The sequence below is a fragment of the Panthera pardus genome, unplaced genomic scaffold (genome assembly GCF_024362965.1).
Source record: "Panthera pardus isolate Hobbes unplaced genomic scaffold, ASM2436296v1 HiC_scaffold_15, whole genome shotgun sequence".
In the NCBI taxonomy this organism is placed as follows: domain Eukaryota; kingdom Metazoa; phylum Chordata; class Mammalia; order Carnivora; family Felidae; genus Panthera; species Panthera pardus.
Window position 1 is genome coordinate 30,094,854 of NW_026526710.1, and position 19,231 is coordinate 30,114,084.

The window sequence follows — 19,231 nt, forward strand, 5'->3', positions numbered from 1 at the left end:
CAGGTCAGCAGGGGCAGAGGGGTGATCTGCTTCACATGGCGACCCAGGAACCCAGTCTCACAGAGCCTTTGCCATCTATAATGTGGCTGGTGGCATAGGAGAGAGATCCTGCCTGGAGAGCACACATGTGTGGTTCAGATCAGAAGTGACATACATCCCTTGTACTTGTAGTCACACGGTCCCATTTGACAGCAGGGAGGTTTGATCTGTCATGTGCCTGAGGGAGAGGAGACTTGGAAATGAGTACTAGTAATATCTATCAGATTTTAGAATTTCCTTCACTCATTCACTCACTCATTCATTCATCTAATGAGGCTGTACTAAATGCAATGCTAGGCCCTGGTGGGGGATGTAGGCACATATTAAGTACGCTTGCCTTCAAAATGAGGAGACGTCTTGTCTCAGGCTGGGAAAGGTGAGGTTTGAGACTTTGGCCACCCACACTTAAACGGTGGCATCATTTGGAATATCTCTTTCCTAAAAGATGGAGAAGGATCGCCTAGAGGAAGGGCAGTTCTGGCAGCACCTGACATACAAATGCAGGAGTTACAAATGACCCCGACCATAAGGTCTTAGTAGCCAACCACCTTCTCGCTATCTCTTCCAGAGCGTACTCCTGGGCCCTGGCAACCAAAACTGGGAGCAAGACGTCGTGTTCACAAGAACGGTAGAAGATGTGAAAAGGGGGCACCTGGGTGGCTCAGTCGGTTAAGCGTGCGACTTCAGCTCAGGTCATGACCTCGCGTTTGTGAGTTCGAGTCCCGCGTTGGGCTCTGTGCTGACAGCTCAGAGCTTGGAGCCTGCTTTGGATTCTGTGTCTCCCTCTCCCTCTGCCCCGCCCCCCCCCCCCCACTTACCCCCGCTCATGCTCTGTGTCTCTCAATAATAAATGAACATTTAAAAAAAGGGAAAAAAAAGATGTGAAAAGCATGAATATCCTCACCGATAATTTATAGTAGGCTCTGAGGCAGGGCTGTATCTGCCAGTCCTGATGGCTCCTCTGAATATTGTCTCGGAACTTCTTTTGATTTTGATATCATGCCTGATACTCAGTGGATTTGAGATTCACTTTGGTTACTGAGCAGCTGCTTTCAAAACTACACCTACTGCCCAGAGGATTGTGAAGCTGATGGCTTTTGATTGTGAACCCATTCGATCAGATAATTTTTCCTTTCTAAGATCTAGCTGAACCCGGGGAGACGGATTTTACTGAGGGTCAGGGGTAGCAGGGCTAATTGGGGTGAAGGGCTTGGGGCACCACCAGTAAAATGGGGGCTTGGGGGAAGAAACACACTAATCCAGGGAAAGACGTGGTGTTCAGACCTTTGGGGGTGACGGTACGTCAGACGGTGGGGAGGTTAGGGAGAATAGTTTGTTGAGTACCTGTTCAGGGCCACACATCTGGAAGCTTCTCATACATTCAGCTCATTTTATCCTCCCAACAGCCCTGTGGGTTAGTTGTTATCACCACTTTAATGGAAAGCAACTAAGGTTCAAAGATGGGAAGGAATTTGTTCAAAGGGCCAGAGGAGGAATTGAAAGCTCCGTGCTCTTTCCCTGATGCCACTTTCCTTCCGGTCACTGACCTCTCCCTCACTCCTGCAGTGGTGACCTTCTGGTGTCTGGCAGGGCTCAGGTCAGGCCTGGAAGGACCAGAGTTCTCTGATCTTGTAGTCAAATAGGCCTTGATGACCAGCTCAGAGATCTCCCTTCTGCAGTCGATACTTCTCCTCTGGCAAAAGGCACACCGAGCTCCGAGTTGCTTGCTTACAAATGCACTAGGGAAAAAACAAAGAAACAACGGATCGTGGAGACCTGCTCATATAATTAATCCCCTTAAAAACAGCCAAGGAGGCTTAAAGTGTTACTTTAATAGTTCTGGGATGGAGGACTGTCAAAATATGACTATCCTTAACCGACTTCTTGGGGTGAAAAATTTGGAGTCTGACTCGATGAGTGTTCCAACCCTCACCTTTCATGTGTTTTTCCTTCTGTATGATTGATTTCACTAGTCCAAGTCTTCGGCATGTTATCTGTTGAAATCAGTTGGGAGTGGGTCACGGTTTCCGGGATGAAATGTCTTCATCCTAGGTTCTGAAATGATCAGAGGATTAAAATGAATAAGGATCGCTTTTGCTTGTTAATTTGCAGGTGACCCTGGGTCACCTGGGTTCCTTCTAGAACTGGATCTGCCACTAGTTAGCGATTAATTGATGTGGGTATCATTTAACCTGTCTGAGTCTCAGGCAGTCTGAATCTCAGCCTGAAAAATGAGTGTCATGAACTGTAGGGTTTCTAAGTTGGCTCGGCCCCCTTGGGATTCTAGGATCTGTGAACACTGGGAGTGCTGAGAAGACCAGTTCAGGATTAATGTGAACTTTTGGGTCTTTTAAATTAGGAGATGCCCTGTTCTGGCTAACTTCCTGCTGCCTGGGTGGACATCTGGCATATTATTTTCCATTTGGCACCTGTTCCGGTATGTGATCAAATATTCTAGACAGAATAATTTTTCAGAGCAGCAGACAGGTTGCCTTTGGTTCTCCGGGGACTTGGAAAGTAACGAAAACGGGTGCAGGAAACAAATAAACCATTTAATGTTGTCATGGGACAACCCGGACGAGATGGGACCAAAGGGGGTGCTTGCCTTCTTCCAACTTCAGGCAAGAATTAACGGAGGGTGTGAGCAGACAGGAGTGCACGGTGATGAGGCACACGTGTGGCTCTGCTTCAACAGAGACTGAGACAACTGTGAATGACGCTTCTCATTACAAATGTGCCCTTCGAATGGCAAAAGGAGTTTGCTCTTTTGTCAGTTTTCTTTGACTGATTCACGATGCGATGGACTATAGGCAAAGCTCTCTGTCAGCAGGTGTGGGCACAGAGTCCTAGGAGGCAGAATTCCAGCGCTCAAACAGTGGATGAGGAAGGAACCTGAATACCTATTGAATCTGTGTGTGTGTGTGTGTGTGTGTGTGTGTGTGTGTGTGTGAAGGACTATATTACCCTATTACTGGTTACAAAGAAAGCCCACCGGAATCCAGTGGTGAGAGGGGAGGAGCTGGGACTGAAGGAGGGAAGCTAGTGATGGACAGAGATAGAGCAGACTAAACATAACCACGCGGTGTTTGGAGTTGGGAAACGTGAGGATCAGTCAATTCTCCCTGAGCACATTTAAACAGCTTTTAAGGCATGTTTAAATGATCACTGTTGGGGCACCTGGGTGGCTCAGTCAGTTAAGTATCCGACTTCGGCTCAGGTCATGATCTCGCGGTTTGTGAGTTCGAGCCCCGCGTCGGGCTCTATGCTGACAGCTCGGAGCCTGGAGCCTGTTTCAGATTCTGTGTCTCCCTCTCTCTCTGCCCCTCCCCCCATTTGTTCTCTATCTCTCACTCTGTCTCTCTCAATAAGTGAATAAACATTAAAATAAAAATTTTAAAAAAAGAAAGAAATGATTACTGTTAAAATCATCATATAAATATTCGTGACTTTGAGCCCCAAGTCAGGCTCTGTGCTGACAGCACTGAGCCTGCTTGGGATTCTCTCTCTCTGCCCCTCTCTCACGTGTGTGCATTCGTACACACACTCTCTCTCTCTCTCTTTCAAACTGCACTTAAAAAAAAGAGATTTTCTCTCTCTCTCCCTCTACTCCTCTCCTCCATTCGTGTGCGTGTGCGTACTCTCTCTCTAAAATAAAAAAAGTAGGGGCGCCTGGGTGGCTCAGTTGGTTAACCATTCGACTTCGGCTCAGGTCATGATCTCAAAGTTTGTGAGTTCGAGCCCCGCATCGGGCACTGTGCTGACAGCTTAGAGCCTGGAGCCTGCTTTGAATTCTGTGTCTCCCTCTCTGTCTGCTCCTCCCCCACTCATGCTCTGTCTCTTTCTCTCCTTCAAAAGGAAATAAATAAAATAAAATAAAATAAAATAAGTAAAAGTTAAAAAAAGATGTTTACAGAAAGAGTAAGAAAGTAGAAGGGTGAGACAAACAGACAAAGAGGTCTCAAGTGTGATGCCTTTTTATGTTAGTTATCCCACCCCTTCCCTAAGATGACCTCACTTCCGGTTGGTTCCTCCTAAACATTGTCCCTTGGCTGAACTTCTGGGCTCCTGAAATGGTGAAAGAAATGAGCAAAGGCCTGAGGGCAGAAAAATGTTGGATATGCAGGGAATGGTGACTAGGTCAGTTTGACTGAGGATTCTGGGTGGTGGAAGAGGATAGTAGAACATAAAGCCGGAAGAATTAAAAGGGATCTGATTTTAGAAAACCTGAAACTTCAGCCTGAGGACTCTGCACTTTTATCAGTAGGCAGCGAAACGTTTCGATCAGGGGAGTGATACAATCAAAATAATGCTTTAAGAGTAGGAAAACCCTGATTATATTTAGGAATTTATTTGCAGATCAACTTGGCAGAAAATCTTGGCTCGGCAGGGATGAGGCAGATATTCAAAACTAGAGGGTTAGCAATCACCGCTACGACCTTACGATGGACCTCTCATTTGGCATTGATCACCTACTGTTTGGAACTGTAATTACCATTCCTTGTGTGCTGAGCTATGACCAGGTAACTAGATCACAAATTCACTGGAAGCATCAGTGAATAGTGCACAGTTACTGCTCAGGACATATTTCTTATTAGAAACGATGATGAGACAGGAAATTATAATGGAAACCAATGGGAAAAGAACCACATTCGTGAACTCTTGATTTGTACTCAACCTTAAGGGAGGATCTGTTGCTCAGGGAATAGAGTTTGTGCAGAACTTGTATTTGACCCATAAGCAATCTGTGTGAAAAGTTACGTGTGTTTCTTTTAACACCCATTATATTATGAATACATTTTTAAACCCATAAAAATGTTAAAAATATGATCATGAATAGCAACCACAAACACATAAATCTTCTGATAGGTTTACCTCCTTTATTTGCTGGAGTAATCACAGTGGTCCTCAGATGACCAACTTGGACAATGAAGGCCCCTTTTAAGAGGCCAAAGTCTGAATCCATTAAAAGGGCCATTCCTATCAAAAGTTGATCTTTCCTCTAAAGGCCCAAATAGCCTACGTGTACTAGATACTGTTCTTCATATCTCCAGTGCACACATTATAGCCTTGGCAACTATTTCAGAACTTGGAAAGGCCAGCCAAAAGTTAACCATTAACTAACCAAGATAAATCTTCTTCAACAGAGTACATACAGACAAAGTATGTAACTTTCTAAGTAAAATAAAGAGGGTAGGGTCATCAAGGAACTCTGACAAGAGTAAGAAAGTCATTGATAACAGTGGTTATTTTCCTCCCTCAGGTGAGGCCACAAGTGTTCTCTTGAATGCCAAATATGGAGTGTACTCATTGATATATTTCCTGATTCGCTTCTTAAATGTTCCCTACGTTTTCTCTGTTGAGAGGAGGGGTGCATTGGAACTGATGCAGGTCGACACCTCATAAGTGAATACAGTTTAAAGAAAAAGAAGAAAACAGGCCAGCGCTGAAGTGAGAAGAGTTGAATGTGTTGAATTTATTCTGTATTACTATTAGCCATGTCTATTTTGTGTAGATGGTGGTCTACCAGAAGCACTCATTGATCAAGCGAAGCTGATCATATTAGATCTATAGCAGGGTGGGAGAATATCACATTGCCAGTTTTAGAGTGCCCTGACACAGAGAAATTGGGGGAAAGCATAGGGAGGGTATTACAGTCTGGACTGAGTGACTTTAAGGTGTGTTTTGCAAGGCAAGGAACAGAATCAGATTGGGCAGTTTAAGACATCATAGCTTTGAATTGGTGAGCATGGGAAGCGGGGGTCTTGAGGTAAATCTTGACAAGCAAGTTGTTAGTTTTGATATGCAAGCTACCCGAATTGGTTCAGTTTTCTCTTCCAGGAGGAGCATTTCATAGAACAAGTATAAAGATCTTTTTGCTTGCTTCCAGTACTGTTGAACCCAGGGGCAGTTCTCGCTTTCATTCCCCATTTCTCCATCTTCTTTTCCATCAGTTAATACACATCCTGCCCAAATCTGGGAGAAAAGGTGGGGCATCCCCTCAGGGGGGTACTTGTTGTCTTATAGGGAGAGGCCTCCATAGAATGTGCCAGCACAGCAAAAGTGCTGGACCTCACTAGGAAAGGGAGTGTCCTGGGGCCACCGTCGAATCCACGTCCTCAGGCCATCATTCTAGATGTCTCTCTCCCACTTTTCAAAATCCCGGGTTTTCCCCTCCAAGGCCCTGGCCTTTGCATAATAGAGCTGCGTTGGCTGAGCATTGGGACGCTCTATGAGCGATGCTCCGTGAGATCCAAGATGCTCACAATAAGGTCTTCAGCCTGCGTCTCGGCTGTGTCTGTCATTCCTGCACAGGAGATAAAGGCCCCTTTGTAAGTTCTCACAGAGACCCTATGTTAACGGGCCTCAGTCACTCATTCTTCTGCTGGACATCAAAGCAGCTAGCTGAGGGGCATCCAGCCCCTGCTGCTGTTTCTGCAGACATAGGCCACCTGTGTTTTTAAATGCCTGCATCGAGGCACCCGTTACAGCATTCTCCTCCACCAGAACATTCTCCGGGTCACCACTGGTGAAATCTTGAGCAACTGACCCAATTCCTTACACCAGAGGCTCTCAGTGCCCCGTCTGCCAACGAGAAGGGCAAGCTCTTCGCCTGCTGGGAGGTGTGGAGCCTGGTTCCACGTCCCCGTCGAACTGTCTGTTTTCTCAGACCACTCCTGACCCCACTTGTGTTATTCTGGGTCCTCCAAGCAGCAGATGCCATGACAGGATTCATTGTGCAAGAAATTTGTTAGTGGGCAGGGCTGCAAGAGAAAATGGGGACGGGCCGGGGGACAACAGCAGAACAGCCAGATGGCAGCACAGTGAAGGAAGGAAGAAGGGAAGGAAGTCTAGATGGGAGCTTCCAGACTGCTTTGAAGTTCTCAAGGAGGTTCCCATCAGACTCCCCGGAAGGGCCTGCCTTATTATCCTGCTGCACCACATCATGGGCAGGCAGCAGATCTTGAAAATGAAGGCCTTTGTGCAAACTCAGTAATGCATTTCAGAGCCCAGCCCCTGGGTCCCTCATTACACTCCAGGTAGATGAGACACGCTTCCTACAGGTGCCATACACACGCAGGCTCACGATGGATAGACAGGTAAGAAAGTTTTCCTTTTGATTTCTTATGGTCATTTAAATGTCAATTTTAACTGAGTGAAAGCATAAGGTTTGTTTTTACGATAATGTACTCTGCGATTGCTAAGTTGGAAGTTAAATCTGATGAAATCTCCTAGTTTCAAATTCAATTTGGAAAAAAAAAATAAATGTGCATGTGATTAATTTAAAATGTTAACATTTCCTTAGCTTAATGTTCAAAGGGCCCTATACTAAGTCCCAAACTCTTTGTCCCACATTTGCACTCAGGCCACAAGATCTTACTTGGAGTCACTGCCTGTGTTTTTCGCTTTATGACTCTTTGCTTTGCTTTGCTATCCCTTCTTCTCTAGTGTTCCTTTTCCTTTCATTCTCCACAAAGCAATACCTTGCTAACTCTTCAGGACCCACGTGAAATACTACTCTCTTGCTCTCCTGATCCCTGAGTTGGAATGAGTCATTTTTTTTTTTAAACTTATTTTTAAGAGAGAGAGGGAGAGAGCATGTGTGTGGTGGTAGAGCAGAGGGGGAGAGAATTTTAAGCAGTCTCGACACTCAGTGCAAAGCCCGACGCAGGGCTCGATCCCACGAGCCGTGAGATCAGGACCTGAGCTGAAATCAAGAGTCAGACGATTAACTGACTGAGCCACCCAGGCACCCCAGGAATGAGTCACTTCTTAAGGGCTGTAAGATTCCTGGGAAAGACAGCAGGGGAAGTGTCAACTCATGCCTGGAATTGTGTTGGCCACTCGCATACAACTTGTGTTATCTTTACATCAACCCAGCAAAGCAAATGCTATAATCCTTAGGTCTACACATTGTATTTGTTTTTATGCTGTGTAACAAATTGCCGTAAACTTAGTGGCTTAACGCAACGCTCATTCATTGTCTCCATTTCTGTGGGTCAGGAGTCCCGGTACAGCTTAGTTGGGTCTTCAGCAAAACTGTGATCGGGGTCTTGACGAGGGCTGGGTTCCCATCTGGAGGCTCGAATGGAGAAGGGTCTGCTTCCAAGCACACGTGGGGTGTTGGAAGGATTCATTTCCTGGTGGATCTAGATCTCATGATAGCTTGTTTCTTCAAACCTTTCACAGAGAGCCAGCCTCTAGAGCAAATCTGACAAGACGGAATCTTATGTAACGTTAACAGTCGTGGGAGTGACATCTCACCACCTTTGCTGCATTCTGTTGGTTAGGAGCAACTCACAGGGGTCATGGTAGTCACTTCAAGGTCAATCTGCACACAGATGTAGAAGCTCAAACTCAGCCAGCTCAGGTAATATCCTAACTAGCAAGAGGCAGATGCCAGAATTCTAACCTTGCTCTGATTGAACCTAAAAGGCATTCTTGACCCTAGGCCACATTCGTTTATTGCATGATAGTTGGCTGATATGAAGGGATGGAGTTATGCTGATGCGAAGGGCGCTTCACCTTTGGGGTACCTCATTTGCGTGGCCTCTTCCAAGGCCTTGGGAGGGGCCCAGAGGTGGATCAAAGTTTTGTGAGCCCCGAAACTTATGCAGAATTGCAAAATAACCAATAATTGTCATGGACCCTTCTCAGACCCTTAGTCATGGTAGTCATTCAAAATGGTAGTCGTTCAAAAATATTGTACATCACCAAATCAGCAGAACCATCTGGGCATGACTTCTCTGGCAGTTTGCTTGCTCACCTGCCCTACCACGAGGGCAAGGGCTGCGTGGGCTCCCCTGGCCTCCTCACGCAGTGGCCCCTCTGCTCCCAGGGCTTTGGCCCAGCTTGCTTTACTTGCCCTCTGACCAGCTGGGCTTTCACAGAACACACTCCCTAGCTCTCTTTTTACTTTTTGTTGAACCCATCTGGTAAAAACCCTAATCAGAGGTAAGACAAAAGTATTTATACACTTTTTCTCTGCTCTGGAGGGATTACACACCAGACCCCTTGGTCCCCCGCCATATGATGGGAACACCATGTCCCGTGGCGCTGCCCCGTGCTCCTTCCTGTCTCCCTGGCCGCTCACTCTCTCACTCTCCAGATGATCGATTCAAGTATCACCTCTCCTCGGTCCTGGACGCCCACTCCTCCTCCTCCTGTTCAGCAGATGACTGAGCATCCCACTGTGCAGAGAAAATAGAAGCCGCCAGATGGAGATGCCCTGTCTTTCTGCCATCATCTCCGCAAACCTCCTTTAAACGTTGCTGTTCCAATCTTTCTCCAGAAAGAAACCAGCCTTCCTCCCAGCCACGGTGCTGGCCCTCCTGTGTTCTGGATGCTGCCTGCCACCCTCCCTGCCCCCCCCCCCCCAAGGCCTCCTGCCTTCTCAGAGACCTCCCACCCTGGGCCACTCTTCTGTCTTCTTTGCATTATTCCTTTTTATCTTTTATATTCAATCCTACTTCCCAAAGGGCTCATTAGTGGAGGTACTTCAATTTCCAAACCAAAACAATCCAAGTCAGCAAGGAAAAAAGGAACCCCTCCCTTCCTCCCAACCCCCAGCCCCTGAAATTGCTGCCGCCCTATCTCTTCCCACCTCTTTGGGCTCAATTTCTCAAAAAAAGAAAAAAAATTTTTTAAAGAGACAGAGACAGTGTGAGCAGGAAAGGGGCAGAGAGAGACAGAGAGAGAGAGAGAGAATCCCGAACAGGCTCCGCACAGTCAGTGCAGAGCCCGATGCGGGGCTCGAACTCATGAACCGTGAGATCATGGCCTGTGCCGAAACCTAGAGTTGGATGCGTAACTGACTGAGCCACCCAGGTGCCCCAGTTTCTCAAAATTCTTGATCACACTTGCTGGCTGCAATTCCTTCCTCTACGTTCCCTCTTCACTGCTCCAGTTCTGTGAATGCACTGGTTCAGTCTTGTTTAGGTAACCCATGATCACTGCGTTGAAGGAATGGGTGAACTTTTCACTGTGCTTGCTCTCCCTGTGTGGCTGGACACTGTCGACCTGCTGACTCCCTCCTGAAACACCGTCCTGCTTGCCTTCCGTGGAAGGTGCTGCAGGATGGCTCATTCAGCGTTCATTCCACTCCTCTCTCGGCATACCTTCTTGGTGGAGGGTAGAAAGCTAGCGACAACAGTTTCCACATTCCCTTGCCACAATTTCCAGGTGAGATTCAGAGTCCACCAATCAGACGCCCTCTCAGAGGACTGCCATTTGAAACTGAGACATATGTAGGGAGGCGGGGCTTGAGGTGTCTGTTGTGCAGGTGCGCCTTGGACAGGTGAGGCCAGTGGCCGGGAGGAAGCTTCCAGACCCGCAGCTACTTGGCGCTTCGGGCAGAAGCTCCTTTGGATGACCTGGATCGGCAGTGCAGTTGGCCGAGCGAGTTATTCCTGGAAGCTCAGCCCAGAGTCTGTTTCCTTGCCTTTCTTTTATTATGACTTTTAATAAATCTCTTTTATTTAAATTTTTTTTAATGTTTATTTATTTTTGAGACAGAGAGAGACAGAGCATGAACGGGGGAGGGTCAGAGAGAGAGGGAGACACAGAATCTGAAACAGGCTCCAGGCTCTGAGCAGTCAGCACAGAGCCTGATGTGGGGCTCGAACCCACAGACCGCGAGATCATGACCTGAGCCGAAGTCGGATGCTTAACCGACTGAGCCACCCAGGCGCCCCATAAATCTCTTTTATTTAAATTAGCTAGCACGGGGGCACCTGGGTGGCTCAGTCAGTTAAGCGTCCGACTTCGGCCCAGGTCATGATCTCATGGTTCGTGGGTTCAAGCCCCACGTCGGGCTCTGTGCTGTCAACTCAGAGCCTGGAGTCTGCTTCAGATTCTGTGTCTCCCTCTCTTCCTGCCCCTCCTCCGCTCACACTCTGTGTCTCTCCGTCTCAAAAATAAATAAACATTTAAAAAAATGAAAAAATAAGATAAATTAGCTAGCATGGATTCTGTTGTCTGAGACTAAGAACATTGACCAAAATGGTGACTTTTTTTTTAACTGATGAGTCATTTATTCAGACAGAATAAAAATGTGTCCACACTGTTTCCTTTTATACAGAAACTGGAACATTTCAAATATATTAGTTTTTTCCTCTTTTTCAACAAAATTCATTTCCATCTGGTCCTAGGAACTGCCTCTCATTTTAGGATTCGTGTTTTAGTAACACACACACACACACACACACACACACACCAGTTACAGCCACAAGGACACCCTTGAATCTGGGATTGTCATTCTTTATTACGGTGACCATCCCAAACTATGGTAAAAAAAAAAAAAAATCCTCTGACTCACCAGGCCCTTCTTTTTGAGCTGGTTCTGGCCTTCTTTGTACAAGCTCCTACCATCAACTGTGTTATTGTCTCCTTTAGACAGGATTTTGTTGCCTCTCTTTTTCGAGAATTTTGATTACTCCCTGAACTACTGGAACGTCCCGTCCTTCAACGTTAAAAAGGACTATTTCACAGGCAGCTAGCAGGGTCTTCTTGGAAAGGTGGTATGAATTCGAGGTCTGCCTATGAAAGGCTGGCTCTAAGCTGCAAGCCATCACCTCCATAATGGGTGCTCCCCGGCAGGGAGGACAGACAATCACTGTCCTCGTCTTCCCTGTGTCTTTCGGCCCTCCTCCTCCTCCTCCTCCTCTTCCCGCTTCCAACAGGTCACCACAGGGCTCTGTCCTAGGTACTGCAACTTCTTGTCCTCCCCCCTCCCTCGGCACTCATCCATGTTCACGGCTGCAGTCAGCCCCTATGTGAAATGATACCCGGGTGGTTTGTGCAGACGAACCCTTTTCTGTACATAACCAACGTACAAGTTTTTCTTTCTTTTTTTTTTTTTTTAAATTGAAGCGTAGTCAGCACACAATAGTTTAGTAGTAGTTTCAGGTGTATACTATAGTGATTCAACATTTATATACATTATGAGGTGGTCACCAAGATTAATCTGGCTGCCATCTGTTTCCACACAAAGTTGTTACACACAGTTAGTTTTTTATTGCTACCATAACAAATTACCATAAGCCTAGTGGCTGCAAACGATATCCATCTTATTATCTCACAGTTCCGTGGGTTAGAAGGGCTGGTGCAGTATGTCTCAGTGGGATCTTCGGCTTGGGATCCCACAATCATGATGTAAGTGGGGTGGCATTCCCTTTGGAGGTTCTAGGGATATACCCACCTCCAGTCTCATTCATGGTGTCGGTGGAGTTCAGTTCTTTGTGCTGCCAGGGCTGAGCCCCCTGCTTCCTTGCTGGCTGTCAGCCGGGAGTCTCCGTTCAAGGCCACCTGCATTCGTCACACTGCCCCTTCCGTCTTCAAACCAGCAAGGGCACATTGAGTCCTTCTCACGCTTTGAATCTCTCTGACTTCTCTTTCAGCCTCATTTTTTCTGATTGCCATTGGAGAAAAGTCTTGGCTTTTTAAGTTTTCTTTTTTTTTTTTTTGTAATTTTTTTTTATTAAGATACAATTCACATAACATGAAATTCACCAATTTAAAGTATATCAGGGGCACCCGGGTGGCTCAGTTGGTTGAGCAACCGACTCTTGATTTTTGCTCCCGTCATGATCTCAAGGTTGTGAGATTGAGCCCTGAGTTGGGCTCTGTGCTGGGCGGGGAGCCTGCTTAAGATTCTTTCTCCCTATCCCTCTGCTCCTCCCTCACTGGGCATATGCTCTCTCTCTCTCTCAAAATAAATATATAAACTTGAAAAAAACTTGATATATAAATATCATATATTTATGCTCCTCCCTCACTGGGCATATGCTCTCTCTCTCTCTCTCAAAATATATAAACTTGAAAAAAAAAAAAAAGAAAACAGGGGCACCTGGGTGACTCAGTTGGTTAAATATGCAACTTCAGTTGAGGTCATGATCTCACGGTTTGTGAGTTCAAGACCCACATCTGGCTCTCTGCTGTCAGCACAGAGCCGTCACGCTCTCTCTCTCTCAAAAATAAACAAACATTAAAAAAAAAGAAAGAAAACAAGCAAACAAAAGTATATGATTTGGTGTTTTTTAGTATATTCCCAATTATCTGTAACCATCACCACTATCTCATTCCAGAATATTTCCGTCACCCTAAAAGGGAACCAGGTACCAGTTAGCAGTCGCTCCCTATTCTCCTCTCTCGCCGTTCCCTGGCACCCACTAATATCTTCTGACTCTATGGATTTGCCTCCTTTGGGCATTTCATGTTAACAAGCTCATATAATATGTGCATTTTTTTGTGCCTCGCTTCATTCGTTCAGCATGTTTTCAAGATGCACCCATGTTGTATCACATATCAATACTTGGTTCTTTTTTTATGGGAAAATAATATCCCATTGCGTGGGTGTACCACATTTTGTTTATACATTCATCAGTTGCTAGATATTTCAGGTTTTGCTGGCTGTTGGGAATAATGCTGCTGTAACCATGAATGTACACGTTCTTTTACAAACATAGGTATTCATTTCTGTGGAGTATGTGCCAAGGAGTGGAGTTACTGGGTCAGAAGGTCACGCTGTGTTTAGCTTTTTGTGGAAACAGCCGAACTGTTTTCCACAGGAGTTGCCCCCTAACTTCTTACCTTCCTGGCAGAAGTGCACAAAGATTCCAGTTTCTCCACATCTTTGCCAACACTTGCAATTTTCCTTTCTCCCCACCTTACTACGGTTGTCCTAATGGTAGCTCGCTATAGATTTAATTTGCATTTCCCTAGAGATGAATAATATTGAACGTGTTTTCAGGAGCTTATTGAATATTTTCAAATCTTCTTTGGAGAAATGTCTATTAAAGTCCTTTGCCCCATTTTTCATGGGGATTTTGGCATTGTATCATTGAGTTGTGAGAGTTCTTTGTATATTCCGGGTACTAGATCCTTGTCGGACATATGATGTGCAAATATTTTCTCCCACTCTTTTCACTTTCTTGAGAGAACCATGTGATATACAGAGGTTTTTAACTTTGAACCCATTTAACGTATTTTTTTCTTCGATCGATTGTGTTTTGGGTGCCATATTTAGGAAATTGTCTTTGCTTTTAAGAGCTCATGTGATTATATTGTATTCATATAGATAATCCAGGAATATTCTTTACGGTTCTTAACCTCCATCACATCTACAAAGTCCCTTTTGCAACATAAGGTGACATATTCACAGGATCCAGGGATAAGGATGAGGACATCTTTGGGGGATCATTCTGCCAGTGACAGCCAGCTTGTTGACAACTGCTTCCAGGTATCTCAGTCCCTCCCAATTCAACGTGTCCACATTATGGCTCTTCTAGTGTTCTTTCTCCTAGTGAAGAAAATCATCTACCCATCTCAAAAGCCAAAGGCTTCAAAGTCACTCTTCAAATCTTTCCCCTTCTGACTTTCTACACCCTATGCATTGCCAAGTTCTCTGATTTTTACCTTCCAAATTTCACACATGTCTATCTGTCCACATTCTCTCCTTCCACCAATCTTATCCACTTTTCACTAGTGTTTTTGACTTTTAATAAGTAACAGATGTGATTATAAGTGTAACATATCTCTAAAACATTGAGAAGTGTGCCTGACACTTAGCTTTCAGTAAGTGTTAGCTACTATATTGCTGTTGTCGTCAAGTTTCAGATAGCACAAAATTTCTTAACAATGCCCGTGAGACCCTATGTGGTTGGGTCCCTTGTTCTCTTTCAAACTTTATCTGGCAGTGGCCCCCCTTGCTCTCTCTGCTCCAGCCAAGCTCATCTTTCTCTAGATTCCTGTATTCCTCTGTTCTTCCTCCCACTCTGTTTTTTTTTTTTTAATTGAGAGAGTGTGCATGCACATAAGCAGGAGAGGGGTAGAGAGAGAGGGAGAGAGAGAGAGAATCCCAAGCAGGCACCTCCACACTCATTGCAGAGCCTGATGCAGGGTTTGACTGTGAGATCATGACCTGAGATGAAATCAATAGTCAGTCCCTTAACTGACCAAGCCACCCAGGTGCCGCACCCCACCCCCAGCCCCCTGATCTTTGTCTGGATTTTATTTCTCTTTCCTCTCCTTCACCTGGCCAGTTCTCATCCTCTTCAAATCTGAATGTAAGTGCCATTTTCTCCGAGACCCACCCCCCCCAACTTCTTCTTAGCTCTCATAGTGTGGTGCACCGCCACTAGTCAGAGTTGCAATTTTATATTTGTGTAATTATTTGATTTATGACATTCTCCCTCACCAGACTGGAAATTTATCAATTAGCTCTAACATCCAGCACAGTAGCCTGGCATGAACTAGATGCCCAGTAAATATGTGTTGACTAAATGTAAATTTTTGTAGAATCCAAAAACATGGCTGAAGATCGATCATCTGGTCTCACATCCTTTTCTCACGCAGAAATAGGTGAAGACCACTAAAATGTCCTGGTCATTTTGGCCAATTATTAGAGGGATTATATTTTGGCTTCTTAGACTGTTTGCTAGAGTTAGTGGTCTGACTTCCTATAAGTCTGATTTATAGATACTATGTTAGTTTTGTAGGCTGGTCATTGTAGATAATGGGTTGTTTTTCCAGTTGCTACCGACATGGGTCAGAGCTCTATTATTGTGTGTGGTCTGGCCATTGTCTATTTGTGGATTCTGTCTCTTGCTCATACAAGAAAGGGGATGTAGGAATATTAAGAGACTTGCCCAAGCCCACCCAGCTTGTAAAGAACATCTATCTAGTAATTTGTACCTTATCTACCACCTCATTGCACTCATGCAGAAGGCTGTCTCAGCCTGTGCTGGAAATGAAATTTCTGTCCTGTAATGTACGGATCAAGGGCTGAGAGTCATTTTCACTATTGTTAAGGAGACTGAGGAAACACGACAAATCAAGAAGTTTTGAGTGGAGGCTGATAATATGGCATTTAGTCCTACCATTATAAAAATCTGCACATCTTGGGGTGCCTGGGTGGCTCAGTCGGTTAAGCGTCCGACTTCAGCTCAGGTCACGATCCCGCGGTCCGCGAGTTCGAGCCCCGCGTCGGGCTCTGGGCTGATGGCTCAGAGCCTGGAGCCTGCTTCCGATTCTGTGTCTCCCTCTCTCTCTGCCCCTCCCCCGTTCATGCTGTGTCTCTCTCTGTCTCAAAAATAAATAAACGTTAAAAAAAAATTAAAAATAAATAAAAATAAAAAAAAATAAATCTGCACATCTTGCCTTGACAAGTGAGTTAGCTTCCATTTTCCCTCGGTGTGGCAGGAGGGTGAAGACCAATTCATTTAAGCACAATTTTCCTTAGGCATTTAAGACTTGAGCTGGCTGACGCACTGGGCAGCGTTGAGCATATATGCCTCTGACGAAGGCAACGGTGTCAGGCATGGAAATGGAGAACTGCAATTTGTGGACCTAGAAAAGGATCATTTTTAGCTTCGGGGTATTTCTCAAGGAAGCTCTTGTCTGGAATTAGGCTGACTGAAAGCTGAGTGTATCAAAAATCTCAGTCCCTGTGATTATTATCAGAACACAAGTGGCTTCTCAGGAGCCTTGGGGAGCAGGGCCTCTCTGGGAGCTGCGTTGCTGGATGCTGGATGCATCTGTGGTCAGTGTTGTTGAGCCTGCGGAGGGCAAAGGCATGCTGGGAAGAATCCCACTGGGACCCATGGAGCTCTCTTTAAGAGCTTGCCAGAGACAGGGTCAGGCCACTGACGGTAGCCTGGTCTGGCTTGTACTAAGGCTTAATGAAAATAAAATTCTTCCAAAACTTGAAGGATCTTCATTGAAAAAAAAAAAAAAAAGAAAGAAAGAAAGAAATAGGGACACCTGGGTGGTTCAGTCGATTAAGCATCTGACTTTGGCTCAGGTCACGATCTCACGATCTGTGAGTTCAAGCCCTGCGTCGGGCTCTGTGCTGACAGCTCAGAGCCTGGAGCCTGCTTCAGATTCTGTGTCTCCCTCTCCCTCTGCCCCGTCTCCCATCTGCTCTGCCTCTCTCTTTCTCAAAAATAAATAACCATTCGGGGCACCTGGGTGGCTCAGTCGGTTAAGCGGCCGACTTCGGCTCAGGTCATGACCTCGCAGTCCGTGAGTTCGAGCCCCGCGTCGGGCTCTGTGCTGACAGCTCGGAGCCTGGAGCCTGTTTCGGATTCTGTGTCTCCCTCTCTCTGACCCTCCCCCGTTCATGATCTGTCTCTCCCTGTCTCAAAAATAAATAAAAAACGTTAAAAAAATTAAAAAAAAAAAAAATAATAACCATTGGGGCGCCTGGGTGGCGCAGTCGGTTAAGCGTCCGACTTCAGCCAGGTCACGATCTCGCGGTCCGTGAGTTCGAGCCCCGCGTCAGGCTCTGGGCTGATGGCTCGGAGCCTGGAGCCTGTTTCCGATTCTGTGTCTCCCTCTCTCTCTGCCCCTCCACCGTTCATGCTCTGTCTCTCTCTGTCCCAAAAATAAATAAAAAACGTTGAAAAAAAATTAAAAATAAATAAATAAATAAATAAACATTAAAAATATAAATAAATAAATGTCCTTTTGAATCGTATTTTAAATTATAACCTAACTCATATACAAATAATAATATAAACACATAATATATAAAGTTATAATAAAATTTAAAAATAAATACTTTAAATAACATTATCAAATAAGCTATTCATGGATTTAAAGGAACTGTGTCTTTAAAAGTTTTCCAGTGTAAAGAAAGAATTTGATAATATTGCAGTAGGGTTAATCTGCAGCAGTTTTGCAGGGTAACAAAGAGAACAAAGGATAAAAAGAACCAAATGCTACTTTGCATGATAATGTGCTCACAGACTCCTAGACAGGTGGGGGTAAATACTGTTTTTTAAAACCATTTATTATGGAAAATTTTCAAAAGAGTACATTCTTTGGAATATTTTATGGCAAATCTCAGAAATGGTGTCTTCTCACTTGTAAATATTTCATCAGGCTTCTTTACCAGGTGAAAACTTTGAAAACAAAAAATACCGTGAGTACACTAAAAAAAATCAACAATTCCTTAACATCATCTAGACCTCAGTCTACGTTGAAACCTTAGATGGTCTCAAAATTGTCAGTTTAGGTTGCTTTGTTCAAATCATGGACCAAACAGGATCTACATATCGCCTTTCGTTGACATGTCAGCAGGCCCTTTTGAATGAAAGAACACATTTTCTTAGAGTTGGTTGACATCAGGGATGGAAATCCAAATTCCTGTGAGTCAGGCAGGTAATTATAAATGAGTGAAATGGGTTTTAAAAAAACATATTCTTGGGGGGCCTGGGGGGCTCAGTCGGTTAAGCGTCCGACTTCAGCTCAGGTCATGATCTCACAGTTTGTGAGTTCGAGCCCCGCATCGGGCTCTGTACTGACAGCTCGGAGCCTGGAGCCTGCTTTGGATTCTGTGTCTCCCTCTCTCTGCTCTTCCTCCATTCATGCTCTGTCTCTCTCTGTCTCAAAAATAAATAAAACATTAAAAAAAATTTTTTAAAAACATATTCTTTCATTACAGACACACTTTGCATACTGAACGTCTAGGACTGTACTTCACTTCCAAAGAACTACGAACTCCCCAGTCTGCCTCCCCATCCTGTTTGGTGATGGGGTTCAGGAATTCTACCCCCCACATAAGTCACCCTGGTACACGGAATCTTTTAAGCTGAAGGAATTTGAGAAAATAGCAAAAGCAAAGTCATTCTGACCTTCTCCTCGCTCTTCTCCCCCGAAATAGGTCCACTCTCATGTGAGAGGTGCCATCCGTATACCGGAGGAAAGGAGCATCTAATTTCTGAAGACGGAGGGACTCAAAAAGAATCCTAATGAAAAGGACTTGCTAAGTTTCCACCTGTTCCCTACACTCTCATACTCTAGAACCTACCCTATTTCTGCACGACTGCCCTCTCTTAATTAAACCTAGTTGAAAAGTACACAAATCTGTTTCTTCAGGTTCTTATTTCCTTGTAAAAGTTCTTGAGTCGTGTAAAACTTATATGAAATATACTTGTACGCTTTTTTTCTTGTCAATCTGTCTTTGCCAATTTGATTTTCAGACCCAGCCAGGGACCCTAAGAGGAGTGAAGAAACTTCTCTTTTTCCTCCCCTACATTGGTCTATTTTTGCTTTTGGTAGAGAGGTGGGTACAAGATTTATCTCATTCTCCTGGTAGCTCTATAAATAATTAAAAATCCACCATCAGCAGAAGATAACTGACAATTGGTCTTTGCCTTGTCTGGGGACAGTATGGGTGTTTGGACCATCTGTG

General features: G+C 45.0%; 1 long non-coding RNA gene across 3 annotated transcripts in view; it reads left to right on the forward strand.

Annotated features, from left to right (window-relative positions):
• Nucleotides 1-18,895, forward strand: part of LOC109248633 (uncharacterized) — a 130,892-nt gene extending 111,997 nt beyond the window's left edge. For 2 of the 3 annotated variants that reach the window (XR_008422209.1, XR_008422212.1), the window contains exon 7: nt 18,701-18,895. This is a non-coding gene — a long non-coding RNA (uncharacterized LOC109248633). The remainder of the gene's footprint in view (nt 1-18,700) is intronic. The other variant, XR_008422214.1, reaches the window with a different exon arrangement.
• Nucleotides 18,896-19,231: the final 336 nt, after the last annotated feature.